The sequence below is a fragment of the Lampetra fluviatilis genome, chromosome 77 (assembly GCF_964198595.1).
Source record: "Lampetra fluviatilis chromosome 77, kcLamFluv1.1, whole genome shotgun sequence".
In the NCBI taxonomy this organism is placed as follows: Eukaryota; Metazoa; Chordata; class Hyperoartia; order Petromyzontiformes; family Petromyzontidae; genus Lampetra; species Lampetra fluviatilis.
In genome coordinates, this window is record NC_136351.1 from 644,454 (window position 1) to 652,649 (window position 8,196).

The following is an 8,196-nucleotide window of genomic DNA, read 5'->3' on the forward strand; positions in this document are numbered from 1 at the left end:
TGAAGCCATATACAGTCATGGCCAAAAGTATTGGCACACCTCAAGAATTGTTGGTTTTTAAGCAAAATTCGCAAACTTTTGAAGGTTTTTGGATAAAATAACCAAACCAGGATATTTTCAATAGCTCAACACAACTGAAACAACAATTGGTTTCCCCAAATGTAACAGAATATATCACCAAAATACTGTGGAAAGTGAATACTGCATGGTCGAAAGTATTGGCACCCTTCACAACAAGTGTCTTTTGCCGTGATAAAAGCACACTTTTCAGTGTTAAAATCCAGTGCTAAGGTTATGGGTAGTCAGACGTCAGCTGTGGTAGCACTCCTGAGAAATATCAGCCCATTTCTAACGGACAAAAATCTCCAGTTTACTTACTATACATCTGTTGGTTTATATGGACAGTATAAGGTTTTCTTCAAGTAGAATCGACTTTATTATCCTTTAGAAATGGGCTTATACTTCTCAGGAATGCTACCACAGCTGATGTCTGACTATCCATAACCTTAGCTGTGGATTTTAACAATGAAAAGTGTGCTTGTATCACAGCAAAAGACGGTTATTTTGAGTGCCAATACTTTTGACCATGCAGTATTCACTTCCCGCAGTATTTTGGTGATATTTTGTGTTGAATTTGAGGAAACCAATTTTTGTTGTTTCAGTTCTGTTGAGCTATTGAAAATATCCTGGTTTGGTTATTACATTAAAAACACCTTCAAAAGTTTGTGAGTTTTGCTCGAAAACCAACACATCCGGAGGGGTACCAATACTTTTGGCCATGACTGTACCTTGAAGACTTAAAATCAAGTCATTAACACATGACAAAATTATGAAAACATACAAACAGAAAGGTGCTTACCATTTCAATTTACTGCAGTAGCCAAGCCCTTGGGGTCACCATCAAAGTTCTACCAACTTGGTATGCAGCCAATGGGTGGTAATCGTTCAAAGTCTCTGGATCCAGGATCTCTACATCTGAGTGACAGTTCTCAATAAGTTGGTAAGACCGATAATGTTCCATGTACCAAGATGATAATCTTGCGGTGACAAAATACACTTTACACCACTTGTCCACCAATATGTGTAGTATTCTAAAGAATTCTGGCAGTCCACTGCATTCACCCGCAGACACTATCATGTCCCTCACATACTGGGTCCCATACAAATGTACTTCTTTAGCAAGAGACACATCATCTTCATTTGGGTACTTCTTTTCTAGTCCTGTCCTGAGCTTTTCATCTAAAGATGATATTTTCACTCTATCTACACTACCAACATGCAATTTTGGCTTGAACAATTGCTGTGTGTAAAGAAGATATGCCATGAGGTGTTGATGCTTAGTGGAAAGGGTGAGTAGTACATTCTTAAAACAGTGAGCATCATTGATTGCCTGTTTGAAAAAACTATGCTTAGACTCAAATCTAAACGTCCACAGATCCACTAATGGCCCAAAGCACCGTGTGAGATGCACATAGTGATCAATGAAGTGATGCTTTGGTTTCAACTTAAATTCAGGAAAGGTGTCAGTGAGTAACTGGCGATGGTCAGACAATTTATTCCCCAAGTAACATAATGTTCCCTCTGATAACGTAGTAGACACCGTAATCTCCACAATCTCTTTAAGGTCCATTAAAATTTCCCATGACTGCTCTTGTTCAGGTATATAGTTCCCGATCAAGAGAGGTAGCAAACGTAAAAGTGCCCAGTTTTCATGTCCGTTACCGTTTAACTTTCCAGATACAAGGCTTGTCTTTGTAATTGCATGTGGCTTGTTGACCAAATCAGAGAATTTGTATGGAAACTGTTTTATGCGGTTATTCAGTCCATCGAATGTAATGAAACCTTTTCTAATCAATTCTTTTAAACACAAACTTAATTCCGCTGCGACAACACCTTCAAATAGATCATGCAAAAGATCAGGGGGAAATCCAGTAACTGGGTGGAAGAAAGACAACTTACTTAAAGCACAGGATGATTTAACACCATTCACACATGGCTTAGGCTTATCACTCAACTTGAGTTGTTCCACAAAAGAATCGTGTTGCGTAGCAGTTCTCAGTGGAAAGTTCCTTGGCTCACAATTTCCAATTTGGTCTCGACTGATGCAACAAAATCTGCAGAATTTTTCGACATTTAAAGCTTCCTGAAAACCTGCTAAGCTATGTGCACCAAGGTTATCAGCACAGACACAGAACACTGTTCCCTTTACAAATGTATCTAGAGTCTCAATATACACTCCTATCTTTTCAAGATATCCAAGATCCTTAATCAAAGGATAAAGAAAGGCATCATACCCAAATTGTCTGACATCGACAGTTTTTCCAAGACAAGCCAGTTGAATTAGGGGGAGAGTAGAGCGAAACTTGCTTGGTAAATTCAACAAAATCCAATAGACAGCAGTAATTTTATGGATTTTTTTTGAGGACCCCAAAGGATTACATAGTTCCAGGTCATCTATGTAAAGTCCTATAGAGATACTTGCATCTTGCACACCCAGAAGACCATTGTCTTTGTAGTACTGTCCGTCTCGAAAAGAGCAAAATTTACCTGGGTTGTCCCCTTGACTAAACACCAACTTCTCCACAAAATCTGGCTGTCTCAACAAAGTCCCAAGAACCTGGAGGATTGAAACATAAACAAATGTTTGTTTATGGGTTATTTTATATGTATACTCAGTAGGCTGAATTACAGGGAACTTATCTTTAAAAAAAAGATTTCTCCTGTGATCAGTGGCCAATGTACCCTTTCCTTGAGTGCTTACAATTAATGGATTTGTTTCCAAGACAGCATCATTAATCTTATGGAGAACGCTATCATCTAATTCAATGCCGTGTTCTGCAAGCACTGCTTTGATACCTGGTTGCGAGTGGGATTTTGAAAGATGTAAAATATCATTAAACCCCTCAACTATTTTCTGTACAGCGTGTCTACTAACATGTAATTCAGTTTGCATACGTAGAAAAAATCCAGCAGCCCTGTGTTCAAGAGTCTCAGCATCTACATACTCCTCCTTTTCTTGGACATCTGAATTTCCAGAACTACCTGGAAGTGTATCTTCCTCACTACAGATACCTAATGGTTGGTCAGAGGAATCTGTCTCAATGGACACAGGTTCATTTTCTAAGTCTGCTCTTAAACAGGTTCTGATATCACCATGCTTGTGTTTCCTACTTTTGTGTGAACTAAAAGTCTTTAGATTGTTTGTTTTAAAACTACATCTCAAGAAGGGGCAACACACAGTCTCATGTTTTTTTAAATGGCGTCCAAGGTGTTTGAAGAAAGACTGTTGCGTGCAGATTTCCCGGAATTCACATAGATTACAAAAAAAGGTGAATTTATCATGTATTTTGGCTGTCCTAAAATGTGATCTGGTCAAATGTGACTTTAAGGCGCCAGGTGTTTTAAAAGTACATACACAGTCACCGTAAACACACGGCCAGTAAGCTCCTCTACCGTGCCTGAGCCGATGGTGCCTAAGCAGACGTTCTTGACTGGCACTGGCAAAGCTGCAGAAGCGACACTTCATAGAAAACCTAGCACAAAAATAAGAGGAGAAAATTAACACAGTGACATACTTCGCAACCGTTCACATTAATGCTGTTGAGCTTCAGGGCTAAAACACACAAAGGTAGGGCTGGGTATTGTTCAAAATCTTTCGATCCGGTGCCAATTTCGATACCTCAGTTTCGATACCGGTTCCTAGCGATACTTTTTTCGATACCAATTTTATGAAATCCATTTTAAAAAGATTACATAACTAGGGATGGGAACCGAGAACCAATTCTTCTTCAGAACCGGTGCCCAGTGAATCAATTCCTTGGAACCGTTAGCATGCCTGCTTAACAATTCCGCGTATCGGTTCCGCTCGTTGCAAATGTGTCATGATGTCACACACGCGCTGCATTGTTTTGATTAAGAACGTGGCAAACATGGCAGAGGCAGAAGTTCGACGCAGAAGTATAATGAGGCCTTTAACGGGACGCCATGTTGCTTTCCGACAAGCCATCGCGTGCTATCTCACACACATTCATACACTCACTCACTCTCATGCGCACACACACACACTTGCGCGCGCACACACACTCTCTCGCGCTCACTCACTCACACACGCGCACACATACACACTCACTCACTAGTGCTCACGCACACACTCTCGCTCACTCACTAGCGCACACACACTCTCTCGCGCTCACTCACTCACACACAAACGCACACATGCTCACTCACACACACACTCACTTTGAGAAGTAGCTCACCTATACTTTTAGATTTGTTCTGAGGTTGCTACACATAATTTGTGTATACAGTATGTGCTCTGTCTTCTGATCAGATATTAAAGCGAGTTAATACAAACAAACACATTTGTACTTATTCCCTCACCCAATGAGAATCGATAAGGAATCGGATCGATAAGCAATCGTTAAATCCTTATCAATTCCCATCCCTATACATAACACATTACCTCAGAAAAACTTTGGTTTTATTTTTTTAGTTTGACTCATGCTCCTTAGCCAGTGCACAAAGGAACACATTTTTTTTATAAAGAGCTCATGCTCACCAAAACTGATTTTTAAAAAATAAAAAAATACAGTAAAACTTAATATTGTGAAATAGTATTACAATTTAAAATATTATTTTAATATATTTCAAAATGTAATTTACTCCTGTGATATCAAAGCTGAATTTTCAAAATCATTACTTCAGTGTCAAATGACCCTTCAGAAATATGAAAACAGTTTGCTGCTTAATATTTTGGAAACTATAATAATTTTTTTCATGATTATTTGATGAATAAAAAATTCAAAAAAGATTTATTTAAAAACGAAATATTTTGTAACATTACACGTTGTAATGTCACCCTTTGATAACTTTAATGCATCCTTACAGAAAACAAATTCTGACAAACCAACACATTTTTGAACGACAGTGTGTAACGTTACATTCAGTAGGTTATTTATTGAAATATAAACACTGGAGTGATCAACAAGGTATCTCTTCATTTACCAGTCGAAGACGGAGCAACTTTCTGCTCTTATGTTTACTCCGTGCACTGTCAAGGTCTTCATCATATTTGTCGTGGTACCGGTCTTTGCAGCAATTATTTTAATGCGAATACTGAATCGCGCGCTGTTGGCATCGAGCCTGGAGAAATGTACCCACACTTTTGATCGACTTTTCCACATCTTTAAGGTATTATGTGTGTGTGCTCGCGTCTCATATGAATATGTGCGCGGAGAGTTTGTGTGTGTGTGCTTGCGTCGTCTCATATAAGTATGCGTGTGAAAAGTTGTGGGTGCGCGCGCGCGTCTCATAATATGAGTGTGCGTGAGCGACTTTATGTGTGTCGTTGTGCATTTCATATGTATTTGTTTGAGCACTGACGTTGACGAGTTAACTCCTTAGGTAACGTTATCGAATTCTGGAACTGGAACCGAACCACATGTCATTTTTAGATAAAGTTACTCGATAGTATCGAGGCAATTCGGTCGGTAACGTTACCTAAAAAGTATCGAACTCGGCAACTTACCCAGCCCTACACAAAGGTCGCATGCTAGAAGCTATATAAATCTAGTTAACCGTATCAAACCGAAGTTTTGTATCAAAGTTTTAGCACGTTAGTTCTACCTTGATCACGAGCAGCAATGTGCACTGTTACCGCCGGTGCTTCGGTTTCAGGTCAATGAGCAAAGCAGACGTGCATAAAACAATGCCATATCATTCATCGAGAATAACAAACATAACGGCAACACAAATCTTTCAATTAATATGTGGACAAGAATTATATTGAGCTTAGCTGTTCAAAATAAGCTACGTTAGCTTCTAACCAATTAACGTTAGCAAGTGTGGGATTTTGTATTGCCATTAACGCCTCGCCTGGTTATGATTTATCGATTTTGTTTCGCGCAATGAAATGTAATACAAATACCAAATGCATATACATATTCATATGATTAGCTTACCTGTTAGAATGAATGTTGTTTATCTTCGGCCAAGAAGTCAGAGAAATTTACCGCTGGCATCGTGACAAAATGGCGGACGCAAACTTTCAAACTGTCGAAGAGAGCTCCTGCAGGAAACCCCGTGGCAGCCGGTTGCCATGACAAATTTCAAATGAGCATGCGCAGATAAGTTGACCTCACTTTAACTGGGTGTCAACTACAACTTAAAAATAAAATCAACTCAATTTATAAAGTAAGATGAACTTTTACTCAGAAACGTCTGAAAGTGAGTTCAAGTGGCTTACAACAGATAGTTCAAGTTCCAACTAGCAATTTTATTGTCAGTGAATGCAAAAATCTTAGTAAGGTGAACAATTTTGAGTTGTCATTTTTACAGTGTAGTGGCGTGAGCCAGCATCGATCCCTCCGGAACAACCACCCGGTCAGGTCCCCCATTCAACACCTGTAAGAAAGGTGCCTGACCTGGTTGCACGATCGTTTGTGCCGCCGCCAAAGAGAAAGATTTAGATACCGAATTCGATGGGGATAATAGCACGCCCTTCGCATCCCTTCCCATTTGAAGGGGTTTTCGCTAACGCAGCGGAATGAGCATTTGCGTTCCCTACGGAACCTCCACCGTAGCAGCAACTACGGCAGTAACTGCGTTACCTGTAGGCGCATTGGCCAGCAGGGAAGGCAGGAACGCCATCCTACGACCCCCCGGCATTTCCAAACAGTCCTGGTCGACCGGTATTCTCAGCGGCATCCGGCGCAGGAAATCAGTACCAAGCAAGCATGGAACAGCTAGCGAGCGAGAGATTAACACAGGTCCTGCGGCGGTAATATTTCCGATAGCGATGCTCACATCTACCTGACCACAGATACCCATGCTTCCCCCATTTGCGGCAACACACGCATCATTAACCCTGCGTATCCGCGACGTAGGAATGGACAACAAATGAAAAATAACATCTGAAATGATGGTAGCAGACGCGCCCGTGTCTACCAAGATACGAACGTCAACGCCGTCGATGGTACCCCGTACCGTCGACGAGCCCGACGCCGCAGCCACAACCCTGTGAGCCAATTTCTTCCACTGTGTAGCAGAGCGTGTAAATGGAGCAGGAGAAGTAAAATTATCCTTAGGAGTGTAAGAATGAGTGCGAGTGGATGAGTGATGTGACAAGACCTGCCGGGTGTCCGATTTGTGCCGACTCGCCCGAGGTTGTTGCAGCTCCGCAGCAGGTGGAGGAGATGGAGGTCCCCTTGGCGGAAGAGGCGACAGCAGGGGTCGGCAGTGGCAGTCACGGGCGAAATGGCCCCGTCTGCCGCACTTGAAACAGGCGGCCGACGTTGGCCGGCGGTCAGACGACCCGGCCCTTGCGCGTGGACGGCCCGTGTAGTCGCCACGCTGGTCGCGCAGCCGCCGTCCCGGAATCCTATGCGGAACAGCAGCAGCCAGCATGTCGTCGTCGCCCGAGTCGTCGGAGCAGTGGACAACCAGTCGCGGAGACCACCCCAAAGGCGGCCCGTCGATTTCGGGTTTCCCCGTCAACGCCGCCATCTGGTCCCAACGCTTAATATTAAACTTAGCGTCCAGGCAGTGCGCCACCCATCGCGATGTAAGCGGTTCGTGGCCGCACACTGGTAGAGAAATGTTGAGCTCCTGAGACAACTCCAGCATATGGGAAAGGATGAGTGGATCCAAATGGTCGGCCGTCGCTTCGGGGTAGGCAGCCATGGCCAGCGCCATCAACGCCCCCCAATAAGCCAACGGCGATTCTTCCGGTGCTCGGCGACGCGACATAAATTTTCTGGTGGCTGACGTCGGTGGGTCATAAAATTCCGCCATCTCTGCGAACGCATCCCGCAGTGTCTTCTTCTTGGACGCCGGGATGGAGCGGAAGACTCCCAGAGAAACATCATCGAGCAGTGTAGGTAGCGCTCCCAGCGCTTCTTCCTCCGTCCAGTTCACGGATCTAAAAGCTGACTCGAAGCGCCACGTAAAAGCACTCCAATCGCCCCCGGCGATAAATTCTTTAATTTGTGGAAGGCGATGTCCGCGGTGGCAAGCGCGCGCCGCGGGCGTCTCCGACTGCTGTTCCCGCTTTCCACCCGTTGCAGGCAAAATGGCGTCCGGCGGCCGCGTGGTGGTAGGCGCGCCCAAAATGGCGGCCGACGGCTCTGGCGCAGCCGCCCCACCCAGGACGACGGCGTCCTCCCGTGTGGCAGGAGCAATGGCGGACTCAGATTCCTT

The 8,196-nt window shown here is 43.5% G+C and overlaps 1 long non-coding RNA gene across 3 annotated transcripts; it reads right to left on the minus strand.

Moving 5' to 3' along the window:
- Window positions 1-751: 751 nt before the first annotated feature.
- On the minus strand, window positions 752-6,056 carry LOC144953530 (uncharacterized). Of its 3 annotated transcripts, XR_013640821.1 has the most exons (4): window positions 5,961-6,056; window positions 3,416-3,533; window positions 2,548-2,617; window positions 944-975 (listed from the first exon to the last, which is right to left on the minus strand). It is a non-coding gene; the product is annotated as an uncharacterized LOC144953530 (long non-coding RNA). The 3 variants fall into 3 exon arrangements; XR_013640820.1 differs by lacking the exon at window positions 2,548-2,617 and having other exon boundaries at window positions 752-975; XR_013640822.1 differs by lacking the exon at window positions 2,548-2,617 and having other exon boundaries at window positions 940-975; window positions 3,454-3,533.
- Between the last annotated feature and the right edge of the window lie 2,140 nt (window positions 6,057-8,196).